The 25986-nt window shown below is 42.1% G+C and overlaps 2 long non-coding RNA genes across 6 annotated transcripts in view; one reads left to right on the top strand and one right to left on the bottom strand.

The window, feature by feature from the left end:
• The window catches only part of LOC145507395 (uncharacterized), a 721493-nt gene that overhangs the window by 75826 nt on the left and 619681 nt on the right, over positions 1-25986 (bottom strand). The window lies entirely within an intron of this gene.
• Positions 8429-10673, top strand: LOC145507400 (uncharacterized). The gene is made up of 2 exons (XR_014054834.1): positions 8429-8674; positions 10474-10673. It is a non-coding gene; the product is annotated as an uncharacterized LOC145507400 (long non-coding RNA).

Genomic DNA, 25986 nt, shown 5'->3' with positions numbered 1-25986 from the left:
TCAACATTTTAGTGAACAGCTATTATATACCATGTCCAGGGCTAGGACTTGATGATACCAAGCTAAGTAAATCATGACCAATATGCCTGCCCAGAAGCCGCTCAGTCTAACATAGGAGAAGGACAGAAAAATAGGCCTTTTATTCTAGTGTGATTTGTGTTGTAAAATAAATAAATAAATGTGCACAGATTGATATGTTTGGGAGCCAAGAAAGGGGAGCAATGAAAATATAATGTTTCCCATCAATTATACAGAGCTTTACCTGGTGGCTCAGTGGGTAAAGAATCTGCCTGCAATGCAGGAGGCCTGAGTTTGATTTCTGGGTCAGGAAGATCCCCTGGAGAAGGGCACGGCAACACACTCCAGTATTCTTGCCTGGAGAATTTCATGGGCAGAACACCCTGGCAGGCTACAGTCCATGGGTCACAAAGAATTGGACACCACTTTCAGTTTCAATTACAGTTTACAATTTCTAAGCCTAACACAAAACATGGAAGCAGAGGTGTGTTTTCTTCACAAGGGAAAGAACTGACATCAGATGTTTTAATTGTCCAAGGTCACACAGACATGAATCACCTTCATGGGAAAACACACTGTTCCCCTGAGCCTTGCTAACCAGTTTACACACGTAAACTGCTGATGCCACACTGAGAGTCTGTCGGCCGATCAGAAAAATTCCCTCTCAAGACTCATAGCTCAAATCCCTCACCAATGACTTGCAGCAGCAGCTTCTAGACTAAGGTAACCCATTTATTAATTATCTGGATGGCAGCCCTCATTATTTATAGCCCAAAAAGGCAGAACCCAGAATCACGAGAAACGCATTGAGAAGTATAATTGTGAAGAGTGGCAGACAAACACACTTGCATATCTCTGCATCTCCCTGAAAATCCACAAATAAGATGATTTTTCAAAGGTGGCATTTGGTCATAAGAGTCAAGAAAAATAAAGTGGGGAAAAAGGCCACAAAACTTTAGCTCTAGAGGGAGTAGATGAATAAGTGGTAATGAACTTAGCATGTCAGAGAAGGGCAAAAACAGAGCTTGCCATGAGAAAAGTTCAGAAGCAAGCAGGTCTGTACCCCTGAAGCCTAGAAAAGCCCAGGAATAGTAAGCAGTGATACTTTCAGAAGTGGGAGTACAGGCAGGGCTAAAAAAAAAAAAAAAGCATTTGTTAAATGACTATGTAAGAAGCGATAAGTTCCCAGAGCCCCTCTCGTACTCTGCAAAATTAGGCAACTGTCAACCCCAACCCAGATGTGGTCAGATGTGCAATCTGTGAAGAGATGCTTCTAGCTAAGGAATACGAGGCTCAGCAGAGGGAACAAGCCAACGTGTGGAACACAGTGGGCTGTAGGAAAGCCAGCAGAGTGCCCTGGAGCATCTGGGCTCCTTACCCAGCTCAGTGTCAAGAACTCTGGCTATCAGGTTTAGGCCCCCACAATCCAGGCAAGAGATTAAGCACCCTAAGACCCATACCCCTCAGGGGCTCTACAACAAAATGTCCAGATTACCCACGGTGAAACCCACCTATGCACAAGCCAAGTGTAAACACCAGAGTATCAAATCATCATGTGAATTTCTCACTGTTATAAGATCCTGAAATGTTGGAGGAAAGCCTCATGGAAAAAAAAAAAGAGAGAGAGAGACCAAAACAAACAGGAAAAAAAAAAAAAAAAAGCAGAGACAAAGCAGGAAGCATAAAGGAATTTTCAAGGAAAAAAGCCCCTGTAATTAATATTTGCAAAAAGATGAAAGAAGAGATAACATACATAATAATAAGAGCTGACATGTACTGAGCACTTACTATATGCTGGGCAAGTACTCTCAAAGTAACTTACTGAGTCCTTACACTAACCGTGCATGGAGTGGATGCTGTTACTATCCCTATTTTACAGTTGAGAAAACTGAGACACAGAGGGTGTAAGTATGTTGTCAAATGTTAACACAGCTGGTTAAGCAGTTGAGCTGCAGTTTTCACCCAGGCAATCTGCTGGTTCAGTTTATGAGCTCAACCATCATGCAAACTATGCTGCTCTAAGAGGCCATAAAAAGAAACATTCAGAGAACAAAAAAGAGTTACTGGGAATTAAAACTACAATTGCAGAAATGAAACATTCATTACTGAAAAATTAAGTCAAGGAAATCTTCCGGAAAGCAAAACACAGAGATACAGAATGAGAAACAATAGGAGGGAATATGTAAGAACAAACAACAAAATAACCCACTTCCCTTCCCCTAAATCTGTAGGATCAACCCAGCAACCCCATCTGACAAAAAGGGGAAAAAAAACCCCAAACAACTAATGCTCCAAAAAAAGAAAAGAGAATGTGAGAGGAAGAAATTATTAGAGAAGTAATTTGAGAAAATTTTCCAGAACTCAAAGACCTGAGTTTCTGGAATGAAAGTACCTACTAGAATGAAAAAGGACATATAGACACTCTATTATGAAATGCCAGGGTTTCTGGGAAAGTGATAAGATCTTAAATGCTTTCCAAAAAGAAAAAAATAGATTAAATGTTAAAAATTGGGATTAAAAACAATCTGAGATTTTTTTGATAGTCACATAGGCAACTAGAAGACAATGGATAGATAAGTTCAAGTTCTTGAGAAAAAACTACTTCAAATAGATTGCGCTCAATCTATTAATTAGCATAGAATAATGATTTTTTTCAGATATAAAAGTTATCTAAAATTTATCTTCAACTCGTGTACCCTTTTTTGAAAACTACTGTATAGATTTGAGAATAAACTGAACAAGAGGGGAAAAAAAGGGATTTAGGGAATCAGGGACCCCAGCACAGAGGAAAGTATCATTCCTGTGTGCAACTGTAAGTTAAAGATGCTGTCAGGAGGGCAGCTGGAAGCAGATCCAGAGAGCAACTGTCTAATGGCAGGAAAGGATGCCTGCTCCAGGAAGGATGCTTCTAAAAAAAAGGAATGACAAGGAGAGATTATACCCCATGTGTTTTGAAACATTTGAGAGGGGATCTGGCTGGGGGATGAATTAAAGGTAGTTGCATGTATAACTGATTGAAAGGATAATCTAGTCAAAATACTCACTTCAGGGAAAAAAACTACAAGAAAAAAAAATCCTAGTGTTCTATATGACTCAGCAGTATAAGCATCTTATTTGTAACTTCACAGTAAGTAAACAATGTGTATTGATCCCATGAAAAGTCATGATATTCTTTCATATCATCCCACACTCTCCTTCTTCCACTGAGTCCAAAAGTCTGTTCTTTATGTCTGTGTCTCCTTTGCTGCCCTGCATGTAGGACTGTTGGTACCATGTTTCTAGATTCCATACACACACACACACACACACACACACATAGTAACATACAATATTTGTCTTTCTCTTTCTGACTTACTTCATTCCATGTAATAGGCTCTAGGTTCATCCACCTCATTGGAACTGACTCAAATGCATTCCTTTTTATAGCTGAGTAATATTCCATTGTGTATATATACCACAACTTCCTTATCCATTCAATGGGAAGAAGGAGAGGGTGGGATGATTTGAAGAATAGTACTGAAACATAAATACTACCATAGGTAAAATAGACAGCCAGTGGGAGTTTCACATATGATGCATGGCACCCAAAGCTGGGGCTCTATGACAACCTGGAGGGATGAGGTGAGGAGGGAGGTTGGGGGGTGGTTCTGGAGGGAGGGGACAAATGTAAGCCTATGACTGATTCATACTGATGTATGGCAAAAACCATCACAAAGTTGTAAAGTAATTACCTGCCAATTAAAAAAAAGTCATAACTGTAGTAGGATAATGAAGGGAAGAGGGGCGTGTGTGTGTGTGTGTGTGTGTGTGTGTGTGTGTGTATGCACCAGAGAGTTAAAGTTCAATTTTTAGTAGCAGTAAAATCAGTAGATTATGCATACCATTGAAAAGCTAACAGTGTAAGCATGTTATTTAAAATTACTGAGGTAACTACCAAAGGAAGGATTAAATAATTGAAAGCAAAAATTGTCTCTGGGGAGTAAGAATTTGGAGCTGGGGCAGGGCAGTGAGGGTTCTATTCTAAACCTCACAGAACTATGTGGGCTTTCTGAATCGTGCACATCTTGTCAAAATTAAAACTTTTTTTTTTTAAAAAAAAAGAACAATAATTGTCTTACTGAGGGCAATATCCAGTGGACACAAAAGGGTCATTTTGGCTGGACTACTACAGTTCCTTTTGTGAGAACACTGCTTCCAGCTAGTTACCAGGGAGCTTCTCTGTGCTGAAATTCAACCCTCAGTGGACTGGAGCTTGCTGGGCCTGGGTGATCTCATTTCTGCCAGCCACAAACGCCAAGAAATTCACTGCTAATGGATCCTGGGGGACGCAACAGGAAACACTGGGATAAGCAGGATTTCTCTGCGTGTGAATCAGAGCGAGCTTGGCCTGCTTTCCCAAAGGATAAAGGGCTCTTTTCACCCTAACTAGGATTTTTTTTTTTTCCCTTTCAAGGCAGGTTGTTTCACAGCAACCACAATACTAAAGAAGGATTAAGGTTTTGAATGAAATAGGGAAGAGGTTACTTTTCTCATTGGCCTGAGCCCAACAAGGTGGACCAGCTCTGTTCTTAACCTTATTAATCAGTAGGTCAAACAGCAAAGATGGAATTTCTATAATGGAATGAGACACTATGGATAGATATAAAAGCAGCCAATGATGTTTACACACTAATGGAGGGACAGGGAATGTACATGGGCCAGGCACACACCTGCATGCATACAACCACAGTAGGGTAACTTCAGAGGCATAGGAATCATCTAAGACATTTAACTTAAATCCTGATGGACAGCATTTCCCCTTGCACATCCGGTTTAGCCATAACTGGATTAAAACTGAAACAGAGCTCTACTTTATCCATCTCTGCCATGATCTCTGATGAGTGCCTTTGGTTGGCACCATCCAAAAGGAAAAATATTGGTGAAGATTTTAAGGGATTTCACCCATCAAAGCCACAGTCTTTTTCCATCTCATTGCAGTATCTTAGTAGCCACCTAGTCAATGGCAAGACTCATCCTCTGTTTCTCCATGGGGTAAATTGCAGATCCAGGTCCAGGAGGGCTTCCCAGGTGGCATTAGGGGTAAAGAACTTGCCTGCCAATGCAGGAGACATAAGAGACATGCGTTTGATCCCTGGCTGGGGAAGATCCCCTGGAGGAGGGTGTGGCAACCCTCTTTAGTATTCATGCCTGGAGAATCCCATGGACAGAGGAACCTGGTGGGTTACAGTTCATAGGGTCACGAAGAGTCAGACACGACTGAAGTGACTTAGCAAGCACACACATTCCAGTGCGGAATGCTGGTATCTTTAAAACAGGCTTGGGTAGGTAAGTTTAATTCTGAGGTGTATTAGCAAGCCCCTTACCCAGAGAGCTAGGCCATACCCTCTAATCTGCCTTTTTTCAGCAATAAGTCTTCCATTTTTATCTCCAACTGCCTACTGTTCCCTCATCCTTCAACAGTATCACATATCTCCCACCAGGCTGCCTGCTGCTAGTTTCTAGAACATACCAAGCTGTCTCACCCTCTGGGCCACTGTGCCTGCTGTCTCCTTTGCCTTCATGGTTTGGAACTCCCTCCTCACAACTCTTTTTATGACTGATTCCTTACTTTTCAGTTCTCCCAGGGAGGTCTTCCCAAACCACTCTATTTCATAAACCTATCTCTACTCATTTTTCTTAATCATGGCTCTCTGTGTGTTGTCCTTACGGTGCTAATGATAGCATATATTCTTACATATTTATTGCTGTATTGTGTTAAATCTGCCCTTTATGATAAAAACTCTATGGGGCAGGGGCTTTATCTTATTCTTTATTGTTTCTAGCGCCGATCATAATGCCTTGCACATAGCAAGTCCTTCGTAAGTATCTGTTGAATCAATTAATGAAGTTACTGTTTTCTATAAAAGAAAAAAATTTTTTTTTACACCTTTAGGTAGTAAATCATGGAATAGCTCTGTTTGCTAATATTGGTCAATAGCTCAACAAATAATACTCTTCCAGGGATCTCTTTCCTTCTGCTTCATTAAATCACCAGTCAGCTCCTGATCAGCGGTATGTTGATTGCAGTGGGGCTTCCCAGACTAGCACGTGAACCTGGTTCGTACCCAGGGACATTTTGACTTATCTGTTGCCTTTCTTCAACCTGTGACAAGAGCTCTCACACAGACCGTATTGAGCTTCTACACAATCTAGGCACCATTTCAGTTATTATTTGCCATGTCATTGTATTCAAACCTATCTTTTGTTTCTTTACTCCTTTCACATGCAAGTTTGCTTATGTTCCTCTCTCTCTGTCCAAAAGGAAGCCTTTTGGACAGAGAGAGAGGAATCTTCTCAACTCTTCCTTCAATTTAGAAGGAAGAGTTCCTTCTTTCCTTCCTTCCTTCATTTCATTCCTTCATTTTTCCCTTGGGATTTCTCCTTCAAGGCCTCATGGCACTCTGCATTTAAAAATTAATATCCATATACCTTTAAAACTTTTTATATTTTCATAGAAATAACCCTCATTCACAGTCTAGGTGGATTCTCAGGAATTTTTAACCACAGTTCTAGGAAGAGTCTATACTATGTCTTATAGAGTTCATGAGTAAAACTACAGCTAGAGGATACAACTGAGGTTAAAGGGCCGCCTCTGGATCTAGAAAGATCTACGACCATCTGTCTTAGATGGCCCTGCCAGGACAAACACAAGGAACAAAACCAATCATGGGAGGTTTTGTTCTCATGAGATTTTGAGTTTAGCCCAACTATACTTGACCAGTAAGGCTCTTAAGTAGTTCAAAGTAATTCTTAGACTTCCCTAATTTGAGATGTAAAGTTTATAAAGGTTTTACCCATTGTGATTCATTGCCTTAAAAGCATTCTGCCTGTGAATCATATTTATATATAATCATATATATATGAATCATAAAATATATATGATCATATATGAGACTTATTTAAGGCAGAGCTGTAAATGGCATTTGAAAATTATATCTCCAATTGCAAGTGGTGTTCCAAATTAGAGTATTCTGAATTTGGAGTGTTTTCTTTCATCTCTCCTTCTCGAGAGGAGAGGTCTAGGGACAGACTGCTGTCACAGTAGACCTTTTTGAATTTCAGGAAATTCTTATCCTTCTTAGCCTGAATTTCTTTGGACCTGAGCAGCCCAGAGTCTTAAACAGATGACAGTATGGAATATTCTGATTTAATACACAAATAGGCCTAAATGTTATACCTAATGTCTAGGTAGCCTAAGAAAACTACTGGCTGGGTTCATGCTTTACACATGAAGAAAACATGTAGCAAGATAAATGTATTCAATCAGCTCTTCCTATTTTACCTTAATTTTTATTTTTCTATCCTAATATATTGTGAACTGAGTCTATTTCTAGTTTGTCCATGCTGTGTCAAACATATTATAGACAGGCAAAAGCAACATTTACATTGTCTTATGTAATACTGTATAAAATCCCATGGACAGAGGAGCCTGGTGGGCTACAGTATATGAGGTTGCAAAGAGTCAGACATGTCTTAGCTATTGAGCACACAAGCACATACATATGTATATATACATATATAACATGTACTTATCTGTGTATGTATATGTATATACACACAAATTGAGAGATAATCCTATAATAAATATTTGAGTCCAATAACATGTCCCTATCATGGCGATTTGATCTGACCAAAAAAAAAAAAATACCTTGTCTCCCATTTATTAAAATTCATTGTCTCCTATTTATACATGTTGGAAAATGTTCTGTGGTAAGAGATACAAGCTTATGGAAAACAAATCTTGAAAGGAGAAGGTATGCTTGATGATATGCTTAAGTTAAAACTGTTGCTAGAGGCAACCTGAGTCACTGATTGCAAATAAAGTACTGATCAGAAAGACAGAAACTTGAGGAACTTCCCAAGGTGGGGCGGAGAATATATATATTGGTGTCATTTCAGAGGAAGTGGTCTTGAGGCTCTGTTAGGCGGCTTTTCTCACCCTTTCTATGTCAGCCTAGCCTATGGGAGAGAACACACAGGGCTGTCAGGAGGAATATGAGACACAGGTTTAAAAGACAAATGGAGTTTGTCCCTCTAATTTAAAAGAAGTCGGGTTGCTGGTAATAAAGAGCTAGAGACACAATCAGGGCTCAGGGTTCTGTCTTTCCCCAACCACTGTGCCCTGTGCCACTCCTGAGGAGTGAGATTCAAGAACCCCCAGTGCCTAACGCTAGAAGTGGTGTAAGCCACACACTTCAGGCCTCCTCAGAGCAGTCCAGGCTCTACCTGACATCCTATGAAAAAGAGGACCGCAAAAGAAAGATCCCCAGAGAGATGAGGAGAATGTCTCAGACCGCAGCTCAATCAATTCCTTGACTTGGGTCCATTATATCGCATCACCCCTTCTTCACTATGAGGTGGGGTGAGTCAGGGGAGAAGCTGGTAGAGAGGACATCTGTTCACTCCTGAGCCGAGCCTCTAGCTCTAAACTGAAGACAGGGTGAACAGACCAATGATAAAGGGGACAAAGGAAAAGAAATCCCTGGATCTCTGGGAGTCCCAGCCCCTGAGGGGTTGCTGTTGCAAAAAGACTCCAAAGTAATATGCCAGTTCAGAAGAATGGTACCATGATGGGATTCAGAGTTCATTACAAAGGAAGGAGGCAATTTTAATCAAGGTATGAGGATAAGATGAGAATTAGATTACCATAATTTGTGAGAAATGTTCCCTAAGAGCCTGTTCTTTCTGATTAGGTGCATCATCAATAAATTAGAAATTGATAGTGTAAAGTTTCTATATTATTGCCATAAGTATATGATTACTTTCATGTAAGGCAAAATTTCTAGGATGTAAGTAATTTTGCCTGGCAATGTTCCAGGCACATGGTGGGTTTACTAAATATCCACTGAATTAGTGACTTGGTGAATGAATAAGATCTAATCTATATTTTTAACCTCATAGTTTTATGACCATGAGTAGCCCAGGGGCTTAAACAGGTGATCATATGGAATGTTCTGATTCAATACACAAAAAGGCCTAAATGATATACCCAATGAGGTCCAGGTAGCCTAAGAAACAACTGGCTGCATTACTAATTGTAAGCAAAGTGCCAGATGAGAAGAAATGTAATAACATTGAAGGATTAGTAAAGGGGTTTGTGGGTTTGCTTTATTTTTGTTTGTGTTTAACAAGAAATACATTAACGGTGGCTTCCCCAATGGCTCAGCGGGTAAAGAATCCATCTGCAATGCAGGAGACACAGGAGACTGGTGTTTGATCCTTGGGTCAGGAAGATCCCCTGGAGAAGGAAATGGCAACCCACTCCAGTATTCTTGCCTGGGAAATCCCATGGACAGAGAAGCCTGGTGGGCTACAGTCCATGGGGTCACAAAGAGTCAGACACGACTGAGTGACTAAGCACATACTAATGATAAGCTGTATAAAGGTTTGTATTATTATTCTAAATGATCAGGAGAGCCAAAAGAAAAAATTATCTCCGAAGTCCTACCTTATTTACTTGGAATTTATCTTGGCTTCTGGAGCATTTTCTCACATTTAGCAGTTTGAAACAGTGGAACTCTTTCTTATAATATCCTTTGACTCATAAGCCATAGGAGAACTAATAACACTCTAAACTTTTCTAAAGAGTTTAAGGCAGTATTCATTCTCCAGCATCAGGAGATGAGCATATGGGTCCAGTGGGCTTTCGGAACCACCTCCTCACTGACAAGGATGGACTTTACTTCTAGCCAAGAAGAGAATAGAGGGAGCTGACACAGGCTTTCTATTTTTTACTCCAATGAATGCTATTTTCATTTGTGTTAGAGAGCAGTCCCCAAGAAGGCTAGTGACAAGATGAAGGTTCGCTGGTTTCCTTTTTCCCTGACAGGTTCAAAAGTGCTGTGCAGGTGGCAAATTAGACTTGGCTTCCCATTAATTGGTAGGAAGAAACTTTCTCTCCTGCTGTTCAGATTGTCATTGGACCCTTTAGCACACATTGAGGTTTTGTGAAATTATCATTATTATATTTATCACTGCCTCTGCTAGTGCTGTAGGCAATATTTTGGAGAAAATGGTGAAGGGATGATATCAATTAGAGCCCTTCAAGTAACTAGAAACTGGAGATAACTCTTGGTTGGGTGAGGAGAAAACCAGCTGTTATAAATTCTGAGCTCTGACTTTGGGTAAAGAACTTATTCTATGGTTGTCCTTAAAGACTTAAAGAAAATTAAAAAGTATTGAGATGATGATTATGATGTTCAGTGTGTAGGCCGCACAGTGTTTTACCTCTATTCTGTCACTTGAGCTACAGAGCAACCCTAAGAGGGGATTATTCTTTGAACCCTGGGGATGTAAGGGATTGGCCCAACTTTATAGCTTGTAAGTGGAAAAGCCATTATTCAAGCCCAGTTCATACCTGGAAGGACTACAACAAAGCAACCCACAAAGATAAGAGGATTGTTCCTTCCTTTCTAGGACATTCCAGCAAACAAGAGTCAAAAACCTACATGGTGAAACCAGACAGGATTCACACCCAAGAAGGACAACTAAAGGAAGAAGAGAAGAGAAGAATGTGTCTTTCGAAAGGTTAATGGTCCTTTCCATGGAATTCAGGGAAGAATTTCTTCTTGATAGACCAGCCCTACATCTGCTGTGGGATTAAAAATATGAGAGCACAGAATGTATGAAAGTGTTGAACATTATGATGGTTTTGTAACAGGTTGAGTTGGCTAAACTACACTACATTCCCTAGAATTCCTTTTCTAGTATGCTTCTGGCCATGGTGGGCTACAAGGGAGATTCTTTCAGGAGAACTGGAGTGTCAAAGGGAGAGAGTAGCCATTTGTTACATACAAACATCTGCTCCCAGTTATTTAACCAAACATGTCTGGATGCTACAGTGAAGGAGTTTGTCAGATGCAATTAAATCCCCAAATCAGTTGATTTTGAACTAATGAAAAGCAAGAGTATTGTGGATGGGCCCGACTGAATTAGGTGGAAGCCTTTTGAAGACTAAGCTCTCCTTGAATAGCAAAGATTCCAGGAAGTAGACAAAGTAAACAGTAAAATATCTACACATTCTGAGATTTCTACACTCACATCATTGTTGCAGATCTGCCAACTCACCTCATTGACATGAAGCAGCAGCTGGAGCTACAATTGCTCTCTTCCTTCCTGATTGCCTGCCCTGTGGACTTCAGGATTATGAAGCCAGCTCCTATAGTGCATAAGCCTATGTCTTGTAACTAATCATATATATATGATTAATACACACAAACTTGTACATAGATATACACAGCTACATACACCTGCTCCTCTGGTTGCACTCTGATACAAACACTGAGAGACAGAAGAATTACAGCACATTTGAAAACCATTCCTGTCCACCAGCTAAACAGGTTTATATAAAGAGTTAAGATGACAGGAGAGGAGAGGACACTGATTGGAACAGTATTCTAGGTAAAAGAATAAATGGGAAAAAGTAATATAAATCCATATCCAACAGTGACAGAGAGCATGTTCTTTAAATGGAACAACGCATTGTATTAGTCTGCTCAGGCTGCCATAACAAAATACCATAGACTTAGTGGTTCAACCAATAGAAATGTCTTTTCTCACAGTTGTGGAGGCTGGAAGTCAAAGGTCAAGTTGCCATCAGGGCTGGTTTTAGGAAGAGGCTCCTCTTCCTGGCTTGTGTACAGCTGCCTTCTCATTGTGTCCTCTCACAGCCTTTCCTTTGTGTGTGCAAAGAGACAGAACTCTTTGGGGTCTCTTCTTCTGCTTATAAGGACGCCAATCTTATCAGATTAGGGCCCCGCTCTTACAACCTCATTGAACTTATTACCTCACCGAAGTCTCTATCTCCACTTTCTGTCACATTGGAGATCAAAGTTTCAACTTATATATTTTGGAAGGACACAATTCAATCTATAATGTACATCTTGTGGACAAAAAGAAGAAAAATGTTTCCAAAATTAGGACGGTCATTCCTACTAAGGACTAGCTAATTATTGGTAGAAAGAAGTCTTCTACTGTTTACATTGTCACTGGGTAGCTCAGCTCATTTTTTATTCAACTTCTCTCCTGCCCTTGGTTTCCACCAACTGGGCAGAATGTGTTTGTCTTGTCTTTACCAGATTACATGTAAATATCAGCTTCTTCATTGTTTTTCAAAAGAAATCCTGTTCATGTTTGTGAATAGATTTTATTGAAGAACCATAAGAAAAACAGAAAGCAGAGTTTATATTTCACCCCCTGCCCCATAGCAAAGTACCTCAAGTCTTCTTACCAGATATAACTCTCTTATACTCCCACTGTGGGACTCATACAGAATTCCCACACCCAGAGTCATCCCTTTTTTCCTCTAATGTCCCATGTGATTCTGCCCCTAATTTGAATATTCCACCAGGCTATTGTTATGTAATATAACATAAATTTGAAGTCTCATCTCACCAGCCTAAGTGATTCGTCAAATGCACAATGGTCTCCCTTGAAGAAGTTCTGGTAAAACATAGTTTCTCCTTTTGCTTGAAGAAAAATAGAAGTGTTCGAGGAGTTTGAGGCCTGTACAAGACAGCTACACTCCTTCAAAAGGACACCCCTCTAAATGGATGACTGTGACACAGCTTGTTAGTCATTGGTGGAGGTGGGATGATTCAGGCAAGGGACAGGGCAGAGGAAGAGGTGGACTTCAAGTGACCAAAGACAAGATGATATTGTTTCATGAAGGCCGGATTAAGTTCTTTAAGAAAGAAGAAATAGGGCTTCCTTGGTGGTTCAGTGGCTAAGACTCTGCACTCCCAAAGCAGGGGGCCCAGGTTCAATCCCTAGTCAGGGAACAATATATGCCACAAGCCTCAACTCAGAATTCACATGTTGCAACTAAAGATCCCACATGCCACAAATAAGATCTGGGGCAGCTAAATAAATATTTTTTTAAAAGAAAGGAAAAAAATGCAGCAAACCTGTTGTCATTGTAGCCATGGCTCCTAATCATCAAAGAGAAACAGGCACTGTCTTGACAGCCTGTTGGGACAGTTGGGCTCATGGCATATCTCATGCAGCTCCCCCTGAAGGAATGCTCTCTGCTGCTCATAAAAATGACCAAATTAACACAGTAGCAAATTAATAATGGAACATAACTTTGCCACAGCACAAAGGCCTCACATTTGTCTGATGCCCTGTTGGGACAAGTCCTCTCCATGCCCTTCCCTCATCTCACTACACAAGTACCTCTTTCCAGATCTCACTGGGAACCATAGCTTGTGGAACTCTGATACTTGGGTGTCTGAAAAATGTTTCATCAGTCAGTTTAGGAGAGGCAACGTGGTGTAACAGGGAGAGTTTGGGGAATAATATATGTGAATGTGTTTTGTTAATGAATGAGATAATGCATGCACATACATTGTATTTTTAATGAGTCAGGAGCCAAGGGTACTAGTACCCACTTAACTAATGCTCCTCAGAAAGTCACTTTTCCTCTGGAGAACTGAGTTTCCTTATTTGTAAAAATGGTATTATTTAACTAGATGCTTTGTAAGATCACTTCTGGATGAATAATGACCATCATCCTAGTGATGACTTGTTATTTATTGCATGCCCAACACACCAGGGCAGTCTTCTAACCCTTGCACATGTACTATCTCATTTATTCCCCCAAATAATCTTATTAAAATATTATCATCATCATCCCTATTTTTCAAATTGACAGAAGCTGAGGCACAATTGCATCAAGTAGCTTGTCTAAAGTCATTCAGCTAAAGAGAAGAGCTAGGATTTTAACCCAGCAATGTGGGTTGCCTACACTCAGCCACTATGCTGTACTGCTATTATGAGTATGTTTTAATGATGTGCTCTATAGAAACGAAAACAAACAGGAAAAAAAAGCTTTGAGATTGCCAACACAACATGGGTAACACAGCCAGTGTAAAACTGTGGGTATTTTAACAGTGGTGGCAGATTCTTCACAACTCATTTATGTTCTTCTCCAGGCTTCTTGTAACTAACATGGAACAGTTGACCTGGTGTTAGAAAGCACAAACTTACGTGAAACAGGCAAAGAATAACTGGCCTACCCAGGATTGAACACTTGACCTTGGGCAATTGATCATTTGGAAATATTTCACTTCCCTTTTGGGGCAGCTATTTGCTCGTGCTGTGCCTGGAGAACCAGGCTTTGAGATCACCAGCACGGACTGTGTTGATGGCCTGCTTGTGGGCAAATGGCTTCTTGTCTCACCTTCACCTTGGCAGCCATCTGAAGGTACAAAATACAATTCAAAAGAGGCAGCCTTTCACTCAGTGTTTAGAGACAGCTCAGAGCATCAGCTTTGGGTTAGCTCTGGTCCCTCCTATGGCTGAGCACATTTTCCATACATTGAATAGCTTGCCCCTTCTGCCTGCCAGCTGCTAACTCACTCACCCTCCAGAATAGCCATTCACATCGATTGAGCCCGCTTTGAACTTGTGTAGTATTGTCAGCTCTGCATCAGAATTTAGTGCCTGATTTTGAGTTTTATCCTACTGCTCTGTGGCTGTTTCATGTGTCGTCAGATCTCATCTGCACCAACAGGTGTCTTGAAGAAAACAAGACATACCTCTTTCATTCCTCTGTAGTACCTGAGTCAGTGATGTAACAGAACACAGTTCTGTTACTACCAGCAGCATATTTGCTGGATTAGATCGAAAAGAATTGCATACAGGGATCATCTTCTGAAGAAAGAGCTTTAGAATTCAGGAGTCTTTGTAGAAATGAGAACTCCCGATCACCATTTGCATGTAGGCTCCTATGGGCCTAACTCGCTGTTGTCACAGCCACAATTGCCATTTTTTCAGATTGCAAAATCAACAAAAGTTTTTAAAGGATAAATGTCACCTGGGAATGATACTAGCACAAAAACTTGGGACATGAAACAGCCAGCCATGGTTAACTCAATTCCAATTAGGCTGGTAGAAACCAAGCAGAAAGTTAGATCCCCATGGGAGTCACCTCAGGAAGGAACAAAAGGTCAGGTCTAAAGAGGGAGTCATTCCTGGACAACAACACAGAAGGTGGGAAGGCAGGAAAGTAGGAATGCCAAAAAAGGAAGGGAGAAAGCCACCAGAAACTGTGTGTCATTAGGCCAACCTTTGGGGATGCCTCTTCAGTATATTTCTGTGATGACATGTGCATGTGGAGATTCAAGACATTTCCTCCAGCAGGAGACACCAGATAGTATCTCATCAATTCATAGCCTAAGGAGTCAAGGAGTTTGCTTGTGTTGTCCTGACCTGATTGGTATTCTAGGCTGCAACAGAATAGTGATGTCTTAATTTGTAGAAACTGCTTTTCAATCATCCATCTCTTTCTGTAAAGCCACACCATGCTTCTCAAAGAAGACTTACTGGGTTGAAGGGCTGTTTGTGCATTTTCCCTTCCTAAAGTTTCCTAGTGTGGATAGTCGAACATCCAATCTGCTCAGCTGAGTGTGTATATGCTCAGAGAACAGCAGAAGAGAGACCATTTGATTGCTCCTGTCAGGGTATGCATGAGGTTGACTGTGAAACAAATGTAGGCAGTCCTGAGCCAAATGTCCATTGCTGTCCAAGGCATCTGCAAGGCACATTTGTTTTTTGGCTGGGATGGAAAGGGGTTGGCTATGTCTGTCGTGTCTTCCTTTACAGCTTTGCTCCCCTGAGCTAGAGGAAGGTGTTGCCATTGATGTCTTTTCCAGGTAGGAATTTTTTTTTTTTGTAGATTTTATGCATTGACATCCCAAGGGCTTGAGTAAGGAAATTATTCTTTAGGAACAAAAAAGCTCTTTTTTGTCTGTGACATTTAGGACATCAGGCAGCATGGTCTTTCCAGATAAACTTGGCTGGTGATGGGAAGAGTGGCATCTACGGGTCATAAAGCACCATGTCTGTACATATTTCCTGCCGACAGGCACTTATTCTGTGTGCCAATCCCATGTGTTAATGTCACTACTTCCTTCTCCATGGGGCTTCCAGCTTTCTTTGCTGAATAATTCTGCCTGTGGAGCTTCTGTTGGTAGAACTGGGAAGGTAAACTGTGCTGACAGGAACACCTTTTCCAATGAGTTTATTTTTTTAGTTGGCTATTTCCAAATATTTAAAATTTTCTAACAAGCAGAAGGAAAGTTAGAATAAAAGGAAATAAACAGCAGTTAACTACACATTATTATAATTTTTTTTGCTGGATTCAGAATTTAGAATTTGACTGGGTATTGAATCTGGTGCTAATGCATACACTTAATAAACTTTTTAGAACACAACAATAGAGACAAGAAAGTCCCGAGCCCCTAGTGGTACCAGAGGTGTCACCAACTAAGTGAACACAAATATTATCCAAGTGCTGGAAGAGGGGTGGGCTTCCCAGGTGGTACAGTCATAAAGAATCCACCTGCCAGCGAAGGAGATGTGGGTTCAATCCCTGGGTCAGGAAGATCCCCTGGAGAAGGAAATGGCAACCCACTCCAGTATTCTTGCCTGGAGAATCCCATGGACAGAGGGGCCACGGGCCACGGGGTCATAAAAGAGTTGGACACAACCTAGCGACTAAACAACGAGAGGAGGAACATGTGGTCAAAGTGACTTGACTGTGGATGGAGACCTCTGCTCGTTTCTGTTAACCTGTCGTAGCTCCCAAAGATGTGTCCTCCCCCGACCCAGGGCACTACTGTGGTCTTTCATGACATGAGGAAATAGACACAAGAGCATTCTTTTTAAGTCCAAACTAGAATTATCTTCTAGAGATTTGGTAAAATAAATAGTTTGGGTTATTTTGGATGGGGATAGGGAGAAAGAATCAGAGGAAGAGAGGGTGTTTTCTCACTTTTTACTTGACACTTTCTTTCTTATAAGAGGGGGAAAAGGTTACAGAAAAGTGAGAAAAAATATGAGCTTGTCTGACCCACCCTTCTCTCTAGGTATTGGGCAGCCGTAAATCTGGATTGAGCAATGGCTTAAAGAAGCCCAGTCACTTTCAGCGATTTTTGTAGTATATCATTGTGATCAGTGATTTTAAAAATTGTTTTCAATGTTATATGCTTTATAACTTTAGATTAGGTTTTTAAAAAATAAAATATAGGGCAGCAAAAGGAAATTGAAATGTATGTTTTCTTTCTCAGTAAAATTTGTGTGAATCTTTAATAATATTAATCAAAATTTATCACATCAAAAAAAAGTATATCTTCGGGGTGTCTTTCTGAAGTTCTCCTCAGGGTCCACAACTCAGAATTGCCTTCGTCTAAAAATACTTCATAACTCTGATCTACAAGGGCTAGAATTCAGTCTGAGGTAGAAGATTCTGAAGAAAGAAGAGTTGCTTTCAATTACAGGGACTGCTATTACAAGAAAGATGGCGATCATATGTTCTCTATTCTTAACGATGAGAAAATGAATTTAAAAAAAACACCTGAATAAAGAAAAGCTATAGCTAGATATAAGGAAGAACAAGCTCACAGTGAGGTTTTTGGAAAATGAGAGCCAACAAGGGGTATTTTCCCGTTTCCCTCCTTGAACAGTCAGTGTATGGATTAAAGACACCAATGTCTTAGAGGAGGCTTAGGGGTTTCACCTCAGTGCGTGGAAGGGACATGTCTAAGTAACCAAAACGCAAGAAAATAGTGCAAATGTTCAGAAACTTGGTGCCAGGACAAAGCATCCCCAATTCCAGAAACAGCGATACAGTGGATGTGGGGTGGTCTCTGGAAATCTGTACTGCTTTTGAAGAATAACAAAACTTGTGAAGCACAGATGCAGGGCTGAAGTCTCTGACTTAGGTGCCGGGAGCCTGGGTTCGTCCCCTAGTCTGTCCCTAATTCATTAAATGATCCTGACAAGTGGCAGTTTCTTTGCCTGGAACATCCAAACTTCATTTGGTCCTTCTGTCCTATGAGAAAAGAGCTGCAGAAGGTTTTCTAAGGTAGGAAAGCACTTTACAAATCTGATGGCATATTCTTTTTATCAAATTTTACATCCCTCATTAATCACTCTCCCAAATTAATCAGAGAAAGCCTTTTCTTCCCCCAGCTAATATGATACATGGGATTTCAAATCCACAGATACTAATTAGGAGCCTGCCCTGTGTGCACACCTATAGAACCCAGTCTGCTACTTTCCACCTTTGTGATCTCGGGGAAATTATTCAAATTTTCTGAGTTTCTGTAATCTCATTTGTGAAATGGAGATGCTTTTACTTGCCCACCCCGGTTGTCATGAGGATAAAATCTGTAAAGTTCTTGCTACCCTTCATAGCAGTCCGAGTCTTCTCTCCCACAAATCCTTTCCTTCTCTTTCAATAGTTCCTTCTACTTTTGAATGTGACTGTCTTGTAGCAGAGACTTAATGGCAAAATTGGACTGGAAAAAAGTTAAGGTTAACAGAAAATTGCCCAGAATTAACAGAAATAAGAATTTTACTTTCTCCAAAAGCTATATATATACATATATATATATATATATATATATATATATATATGTATATATATATTTGAGAAGGAAATGGCAACCCACTCCAGTACTCTTGCCTGGAAAATCCCATGGATGGAGAAGCCTGGAGGGCTACAGTCCATGGGGTCGCTAAGAGTCGTACACAACTGAGCGACTAACACACACACACACACACAGATTGAGAAGAGAGTCAGTGGTGCCTGTCCCTGAGTGTGTGGTGAGGACATAAGATTCCCTCGGAGTTTCTGCAAACTCAACTTCATTGAGAACTCAAGGCTCTTCAGCAAACAGAACACATGGAATTTCTAGAGGCTCCTGTAATGATGTTTAAAAAGCAAACAGATATATTAGTGAGGTTTTTTTTCTGGCCTCAGCTCTGGAATGATTCTTGCCCTTTTTCTGTTAAGAAGGGACTTATGGGAGAGAATAGAAGTTGTAGTGTCAGACAGAAGAACAATGGAGCCATGTTTTAGGCGGGATTTAAAAAATTACAGCTATGGAACACTTCATTCCTAAAAATCTCTGGCATCAACAGAGAATAGATACAGCAGGTGCCTCTGGAAACATAAGTTTCCTTTTTTTTTGGCAGTGGGGTGGGTGAGTCCTTGTTTAAAATAGGTTAGTGATATAACTGCAGTCCTCAAAGAGAGTATAATACCCAACCAGAGATCGTCTACTCTTTTCTTTTATTGCAGATAAGCTCAACATGATGGGAGAAATGTCCTTGAGGCTTTGACCTGAGAGTGTCTTCATAGGTAGAGGTGGCATTGCCATCTGACAATCAACTGGGCACTTGAGAAGTTGTTTTTGAAGCCACCCTTGTATCCCAAATGCTTAGTGGTAGAAGAGATCCTGTGGCAGAGACTGGCTGGTCATTTCCCTGAGTCTAGGGGTGTGACAAGAAGCCCAGACTCCCCAGTGTGACACTTGAGGGCTTTCCTGATATGCCACAGGCTTTCCTTTCTAACTTATCCTTTACTTGCCCCTCTTCCACAATCCACTGTCCCCCTCACTGAATGAATGAATAAATGAATGAATCATTTCCAGCAACTCCTTAAAAGCAAAAATCCGACCCTCCCTACCTCCATCTCTCACAGCTCTACATTTTGAAAGGTGAAACTATGGTACTTTGTTCTAGAACCAAGAAGTTTCGAGGGGTAAGGATTTGCTGACAAATGGTCCTTTGAGTTCTTGTGAGATAAAGACTCTAATCCCACTACCCAACCACAAATACAGAACTTATCTATGTGCGTGTGTGCTTAGTTGCATTCAACTCTTTGTGACCCCATGGACTGTAGTCCGCCAGGCTCCTCTGTCCATGGGATTTTTCAGGCAAGAATACTGGAGTGAGTTGCCATTTCCTCCTCCAGGGGATGTTCCTGATCCAGGGATTCAATTTGCATCTCCTGCATTGGTAGGTGGATTCTTTACCACTGAGCCACCTGGGAATCCCTTACCTATGAGTATAGAGTGAATATTTGTGTCCCCTCAAAAATTCATGCATTGAAGCCCTAATCCCCATTGCACTGGCATTCGGAGAAGAGGCCTTTGGGAGAGGCATTAGAGTTACATGAGGTTATGAGAGGATCTCACGATGGGAATACTGCCCTTATAGGGAAAGGAAGACACATATGAGATCTTTGCCTGCCATGTGAGGTACAACAAGAAGACAGCCATCTGCAAGTGACCCCTCCCCAAACAGAACCAACTATGATAGCAACTTGATCTCAGATTCCCAGCCTCCAGAACTGTGAGAAATAAATCCCTGTTGTACAAGCCGCCCTGTGGTATTTTGTTATAGCAGCCTCAGCAGACTAAGACAGAAATTGGTATTGATCTGGGGTACTGCTGTAACAAATACCTAACAATGTGGATGTGGAACTGGGCAGAGAGCAGGAACTGGAAGAGTCTTGAGGTGCTTGCTGGAAAGAGCCCATATTACCAAGAAAGAAGAGTTAAAGGTATTCTGGTGCGGGCTCAGACAGTGTGGAAACAAAGAGCTTGGCCACGTTCCTTGAAAGCTTTGAGATCTGCTCACATCTATGGCTCCTCTACATGGTAACCCAAGGTAGCATGGGCAACAATGGAAAAGTAGAGGGACTGGATCCTCCTTGTGCTGGAGGCAAAGCCTGGTTTCCAGGTGCTACTTTGATAGGGGGACAGTGTTCTAGAAAGCCAACTTGGCATTGGTTTACAGTCTGGAAAATAGAAAATTTTAAATGGAAAGAGACAATTCCTGGGGAATCCTGCGAGAGATAAAAGTGGGGAAAATTGAGAGAGAGGGCAAGTAAAGCAATGAACTCTAAAGGAGAGCCAGGGACTTCCCTAGTAGTCCAGTGGTTAAGAATTCACCTGCCAAGGTAGGGGACATGAATTCAATTCCTGGCCAGGGAAGCTCCCACATGCTGCGGGGCAACTAAACCCATGCACCACACTACTGAAGCCCACGTGCTCTAGAACCCATGCTCTGCAAGAAGAGAAGCTACCACAATGAGAAGCCTGTGCACCACAGCTAGAAAAAGACAGCGTACAGCAATGAAGACCCAGTGCAGCCAAAAATAAACAAACAAATAAATAAAACATGGAGCCGTTTTGTTGTGTGGTGTTTTTAAGAGTTGTCAGATGGCTCAGGTCTACTGCCACCAGCTGAAGCAGGGAAAACTCATTTGCTAATCTTTCCTGCCCCCAAACCCCACCCTCCAACTTGTTATACTACTTGTAGTCATCCAACGAGTTAGTGCTGCCTCTTTCTAGTGCATTAAGCTTTGTGCTAAACCTTATGGGTCACATAGAAAATATAGGAGACACAGGTATGTACCTAAGTTTCTAACCTCACAGAGGGAACAGGGCTCATTCCTGTGTAAGCAAGCACTAGAAAAACAGAAACAATTTGAGATGGTACAGTTCACAAAGTGCTCTAGATGGCGGTTCTTTGTTGCATATTAGAACTGGCTGGGGGAACTTTTAAAAATCTTCAGCCCAGGCCATACCCCATCGAGGTGAAATCAGAATCTCTGGGACTGGCACCCAGACATCAGTATGTTTTAGTTGTCCAAGTGATTCCAGTGTTGTACAACCAAGTTTGAGAAACCATGCTCTAACTGAAAAACTAGCTCTAATGGAAAAAAATCCAAGCTGTACATTCATTAGCTCTGTAATCTTGGACTAGCCAATGATAATTCTGGGGCCTGATTATTCCAAAGATTTTTGTAAGTCCCATGAAGAGCACTGTATGTCTCCAATAATTAGCATAATGACTGCCACATAGAAGGTACCCAATAAAGATGCATTTATTTGAATGGATAATATTGGAAGAGTTATTTAATAAGCTTGCAAATTAATAACAGTGCTAGTTGCAAAAGGTGGTTTAGTGATAATATCCATAGTAAAGGTTGTGGTGATTCAGATTCCAAGGTAAACAGTAGAGTTAAGGCCCAGAGTTTAACATGGTGGCTGTTCATAATGATGTACCACACATGTTTGCTAAATTGAGAAGTGCCCTGGGTGGATTGGAAGAATCAAGAGTAAAGCCTTTTAGTTCACCTTGGGAAATTATCTGCTTCATTGCTCTGGTCTCTGTCCATCTGTCCATGTACCACTGAGATGCCAAGCCAATAAGCCTATGGCAGATGTCCAGGAAAGTACAGAGGATATGGGAAAGCTGGGGGCGGGGGGAGGGGAGAGAGGAAGGAAGGGAGAAGACAGGAGTTGGGGGGAGGGGTAGTAGGAGGTGAGGATTTTTGGAAAAGGAGGAAGAGGAGGGTATGACAGCATGCCAAGAAGGAATTAAGAGAGGTTGGGAGGATGGAGAGTGATGGAAGAGACAGTGAAATGCTGGTTGGGCCAATGGCTCAAGGAAATGAGATGACAATAAAGGTTTGGTTTTATGATGATTTGAAGGTCCCAGGAGATGAGGGCAGAGAAGAGAGGAGGGGACTTGTCAAAGGAGCTGAAAAACCATAAAAATTCAAAGAACATGGCTATATAGCCCACTGAGAGCAGGTCAGGTTTTACTTTCCTGGCACTTTGAAAGCCTGAAGGTTGTTAAATTGCCTCCCACTCCTGAAAAAGCCCAGGCAGGCAGCTCCCTCTGGGACTCGCGTTAACCCTCGTGTTCCACTGCCAGAAACACGAGCTCACTCCACTGGTCTGTCTGCAGTCCTAGCCTAGCAAGCACGATCAAACTTTATGAGGCTTGTTACAAGCAAATTACATGGGAAGCTGCAAAGGGTTGGAGGGAGGAGGATGGCAGTGGGGGGCCAAGTACACTGCTGGGAAAGGGGTGCCAGGGTAGGGATACTGGGCTCAGCCTTGACTTGGAAGGCATTAGAGCCCATCACGGAGCAGCTGGCAGCTCCCGCCTCCAGGGCCCAATTTTCCAACTGATGACTTGAGCGTTCACACCTGCACTGGCTGGGACCGAGGCCCTCCTTCCGCAGAGTTAATGGAGCAAGCAGAACCGAGGAACACTTTTGGCCACGACAATTTCTCTCCTCCTTGGCCCCACCCTCTCCACTGGCAGAGCAGGTTTCTCTCCAGCCGCATGTCAGCTGCTCCTTCCAGGCCTCTCTGCTGCTGAGGTGTGCAGTGCCCACCCTGGCCCCCCACTCCAACCACTAGGCAGCCTCAGAGAGACCTGCTCCAAGACACACAAGAATCCTAGCACCTCTCCCCTGAGATGAGCTGCTGGTCTCACCCTTCCCCGGTGGCTTCCTCTTCCCCTTCTAAACGTACAGACCCGAAACTGTTCACTGGACTTTGTCCTGCATAACACAACCTTGGACAATTCTGCTTACTTCTATTTGGCTTCCTCACTATATTCTGCTGGAAAACAGACTGGGGATGGAATAACTACACCCTGGAGCTGGGATTCCTGTGGCTCAATGTAGCTTTTACAGAGAAGCAAAAAAACTCATGGAGATAATTTTGCTTGAACACTTTTCTATAGGAATTGAATCTTTGGAGAGTCTCTACCACCAGGGTTCCTCTCTCTTCAACACTACACACGTGTGTGTGTGTGTGTGTGTGACTTCCCAGGTGGCACAATGGTAAAGAATCTGCCTGCCAATGCAGAAGTCGCTAGAGATGCGGGTTCGATCCCTGGGTCGAGCAGATACCCTGGAGTAGGAAATGGCAACCGACTCCAGCATTCTTGCTTGGAGAGAGGAGCCTGGTGGGCTGCAGTCCATTGGTTCACAAAGAGTTGGACATGACTGAGCGACTGAACATGTACATATGTTGAGTCAGCACACGTGTATACACACACGCACACACACAAGTTCAAATGAAAACATAGTCACTCACAATCTTGTTGGAGCAGGACCAAATCAGAGTGTCCAAATAGGACTGATGGTTTTGGACAGTTTAGGAGATGGATGCAGGGTAAGTTCAACCCTGGGCAGTTTTGGACAGATGCTTTAGGCCATTCTGAGATTCAGGAAACCAGGCAAGCAGAGGAAAGATGCTATGTGAATGACGTGATATAAATTTTCTCTCCCAGCACAGCCCGAGGTGGTTAGATGCTGTTTCTATCCAATGGGAGCTCCTTATGCTCTCCCACTAAAGCTGGAAAAACATTCACTTAGCAGGCTTGTCCAAACAATTCCGTTTTTAATTCAGACATGATGAACTGCAGGGGGGAAGCAGAGCCCCAGGGCTGTCTACCTCAATACCATCACTGCTGACAGGGCACAGAGCCATGCGTCCACCTCAACGGTCCATTAAAAAGCCTGATGGGGAAACTGTGTTTATGGTCAGGTTATAGAACAGGCGGGAAGCAATTAATGCCTTTCCCCACAGCCCCTTTCCTTCTATTTTCTCTCCTTCCCAATGCCCACACAATGCATGCTCACAAACCCAACTCCATCCCTGGCCTTAAATACTCTTTGACAAGCTCTTTCTCTGGCACACCCAACCTCCTTGCACAGTGGTTCTCTCGGAGCACGCCTTGTGGGAAAAACCATATTCGCATGTGGACCTCTCCATCTCCGATCACGTCTAGACCCACCAACTCTTCCTTCTTTTCCATCCACACTTTCATCTAAACATGCTCTGGTGCAGCAGTGAAGAACTGCCCGCCAGTGCAGGAGACAGAGGAGACGCGGATGCGGATTCGATCCCTGGGTTGGGAAGATCCCCTGGAAAAGGATATGGCAGCCCACTCCAGTATTCTTTTCTGGAAAATTCCATGGACAGATGAGCCTAGTGGGCTATAGACCATGGGGTTGCAAAGAGTCGAACATGATTGAGCACACAGCACACATTCATTTGCCATTTCATCTCCCTGACCTTGAACCTACTCCCATCTTCTTTTCATACACAGTCGTTCAGAAAAATATCTCTGCCTCCCTTCCTTCCCTAACCCAACCCTCCACCATGGCTCTGATTTCCCTCCACCTCTCAGTGGCCAATTCAGCACCTGCCCACTTGCCTCCCAGAGCTCACAAGAAGCTTCTATGCGAGGCAGTCTTATAACTATTTTATTGCTCCCTCTCTCTCTCTCTCAATATATTCCTGTCCTTCCAACTGAACTAGATTCCCCTGAGTTAAAAAACTTGCCTTTGGATTATGTAACAAGTTCCTCGGGGAATACATGAGGATTCAGCCAGTCAAAAGTAAAGCGAACTGCCAAAAAAAAAAACCCAAAAAACTATTTAAAAAAAATGGCTAGTTGACACAGGAATCTAATTAGAGAGAGATCTAGTTGGTGGAAAGTAGTGGGAACCAAGACAGCTCTAGGTTGGGGAATGTTAGTTTCTTATCCAACAGCCATTTTGCAAGCGTTAACAGGATGAAAGATGCCACTGGGGAGCACAGGCATCTTTGAATACCTAATATGTGCTTTCCGAGGTACAGCAACAGTTCAAATATAGCAGTATTCACTGCAGCAATACAAAACATATACCACAAGTGTGATTAATTAGCCAGAGATGATCTATCCCATATGCTATCAGACAGTCACTATTATGATGAAGTTTAATAACATGACATATAGCACTGTGATTAATATACATTCGATTATTCAAATATGGCTGTGCTGTGCTTATAGTTTCTTTGTAAGAAATGGAAATCATTGTAACACGTTTCACACATATTTCCGTATATAACTTTATTTTTCTGTGATATTTCAAGAAGTTGGATATTGTCCTCATGGGACTGCTCAAATAAAAATCTCGCATACATTGGAAGCAGGCTGGCTTCCAAAAAGAGCAGTGTGAGATGTACCTATGAGGAATGCAGGTGGCTGAGGGGCAGGGCAGAGCCAGAGAGAGAATGGAAAGGCCTTTCTGTTTGGGTCTTTGCAGCACTGGCCCCCTTGATTTTCCAGAAAAGATACACAATAACAAAGAACTGCTAAGCACTTCTTGTTGTGGGAAATTGAGACTACTAAATTCAACTGACAGGCCAGCGTTTAAGATGCTATCTACTGCAGGGGTCAGCAGATAGCAAATCTGCCAGGAAAGGGGTAGATAGTAAATTTTGTTGATTTGGGGGCCATATGGCCTCTGTCACACCTGCTCAACTCTGCCACCGAGGC

Source organism: Giraffa tippelskirchi, chromosome 5 (assembly GCF_054371585.1).
Source record: "Giraffa tippelskirchi isolate mGirTip1 chromosome 5, T2T-mGirTip1v1.2.pri, whole genome shotgun sequence".
Lineage (NCBI taxonomy): Eukaryota > Metazoa > Chordata > Mammalia > Artiodactyla > Giraffidae > Giraffa > Giraffa tippelskirchi.
This window is presented reverse-complemented; position numbering and strand designations above follow the sequence as displayed.